Source organism: Myodes glareolus, chromosome 17 (assembly GCF_982192425.1).
Source record: "Myodes glareolus chromosome 17, mMyoGla1.1, whole genome shotgun sequence".
NCBI lineage: Eukaryota > Metazoa > Chordata > Mammalia > Rodentia > Cricetidae > Myodes > Myodes glareolus.
This window is the reverse complement of record NC_142042.1, coordinates 68,411,295-68,413,539: the sequence shown is the minus strand read 5'-3', so window position 1 is coordinate 68,413,539 and position 2,245 is coordinate 68,411,295. Positions and strand designations below refer to the sequence as shown.

The 2,245-nt window shown below is 36.8% G+C and overlaps 1 pseudogene; it reads left to right on the top strand.

The window, feature by feature from the left end:
- The first annotated feature begins 733 nt into the window (after positions 1-733).
- LOC125414776 (large ribosomal subunit protein eL42-like) lies at positions 734-1,084 on the top strand (annotated as a pseudogene).
- Positions 1,085-2,245: the final 1,161 nt, after the last annotated feature.

Here is a 2,245-nt window from a genome sequence, read left to right as displayed (position 1 = left end):
AGGCATTTACATGGTGAATATACATACAGGCAAGCAAAACACCCAGAAACATAAAAATAAAAATAATTTTTAGAAATAGTGTACTACCTCTTGAAAACTGGAAAAGTTAAACAACTCTTTTGGGGGGGGAGGAATTTTTAACTGCTTTCATAGTTGAGTTTATTACATTTCATAGCTTCACTATAATATAGATCATATTACTTTCCATGTTTTATAGAGAAGTAATTTGGATAATAAATAAGTCACCTTAAAATAATTAATGGTTTTTAACTGAAAATGGAAACAAAATCATTTCAAAACCCATAGAACAAAAGCAAATTAATACTAAAGAGAACTTAATAATGTGAAAGTGCTATTGGGGTTCCAGACAGGGTTTCTCTGTGTATTCCTGGCTGTCCCGGAACTCACTCTATAGATCAAGATATTTTTCAGGTCTTTATTATTATTTTCTCTCTGTCTCCCTGTTTCTCTCTCTCTATTGTGTATGTGGAGGGGAGTGTATGAACACATGTGTGCAGGTGCCCCTGGAGTCCAGAAGAGGGCGTCAGATCCCCTGGAGTTATAACTGTAGGTGGTTGTGAGGCACATAATGTGGGAGCTAGGAGATAAACTCAAGTCCTCTAGAAATGCAACATATGCTCTTAACCACTGAGCCATCTCAACAGCCTATGAAAATGCCATTTAAGAAGAAGACTGAAGGACTTGCACGGTGGAGGCGGCTCTTTAGGATGCCGGGTCTCTCGTTTCCATCAGGTAGACGCTCTACTGCAAAGATGGTCAACGTACCCAAAACCCAAAGGACTTTCTGTAAGAAATGTGGCAAGTATCAGCCTCACAAAGTGACCCAGTATATGAAGGGCAAGGATTCCCTGTATGCCCAAAGGGCTAAGATCAGAAGCAGAGTGGTTATAGTGGGCAGACAAAGCCAATTTTCCAGAAGAAGGCCAAAACCACGAAGATTGTGCTCAAGCTTGAGTGTGTGCAGCCCAACTGCAGGTCCAAGAGGATGCTGGCCATTAAGCGGTGCAAGCATTTTGAACTGGGGGGAGACAAGAAGAGAAAGGGTCAAGTGATCCAATTCTAAAACTTGTGTTTTCTGAGAGGAAAATGCCAAAGCATTTCTGAGAGGAAAATTACCTGTTAGAAAAATAAAGTAATTGTTATTGATACCTAAAAAAAATAAAATATAAGTAAATAAATAAAAATAATAAAAAATAAAAAAATAAAGAAAGAAGAAGGCTGAACCCTAGGTTCAACCTTAAGAAATTAGAAAAAGAGAAACAAATTAAACTAAAAGGAAACAAGGGTCAGCATAGAAATCAACGGAACAGAGAAATATAGAAAAAAAATCAATGAAACAAGAAAGCATTAATAAAGTGTACAAACTTATAGTTAGATAACATAAAAAATAATAAATACCAAGAATAAAAGATAAAATATGGTATTCATATACATTAAACACAGTAAAGGAACAGTGTAAATGAGAGAAGGTGAAATGGACAAATTCTTGCTTAGAATTTGAACTGATTGATCAAAATTTATTCAGGGGGCTGGAGAGATGGATCAATACTCAAGACACTTGTTGTTCTTACAGTGGACCTAGGTTTGGTTTCCAGTACCACATGATGGCTCACAACATCTATAACTCCAGCATCCAGCTCTGTCTTCCCCACCTACCTAAGTTCCTGTCCTATCAAAAAAACCAAGGCAGTTTCTTTATTCAACCAATGAAAGCAACACATAAACAGAAAGACCTCCTACATCATTTCCCCTTTTCTGTTTAAGCAAAAAGGAAGGCCTTAACATAGTAAAATTATATATAACAAAACAGTTATAAAGCAAGAATTACAGTTACAATATTTATATCTACTTTATCTTTTATCATAACTAAGGAAAACTATATCAGTTCTTCAACTCCATCAAAGACTCCAGAAGGATATAATATTACCTAAGTAAACAAGAAGTAAGCAACTTCCAAAACTCTAGAAAAGACAGAGACATCTTGCTGCCTGGACAGTCACCCAAAGTTCTTTTGTACCATTGGGGCATCCATCTTCAGTCTTCAGGTCCATAGTATCCAACAGACATTTCCATGAAGCAGGAAATTTTAAAGACAGTTCAGTCACTTTCTTTTGTATCCTGCAGAATGTCTCGCAGACTCTTTCATGAATCAGGAACCCTGAAGGACCATCTCACCTTTAGGAAAGTTCAGCAGTCCTCTCTCTGCAGGTTCTTTGTGTCTAGT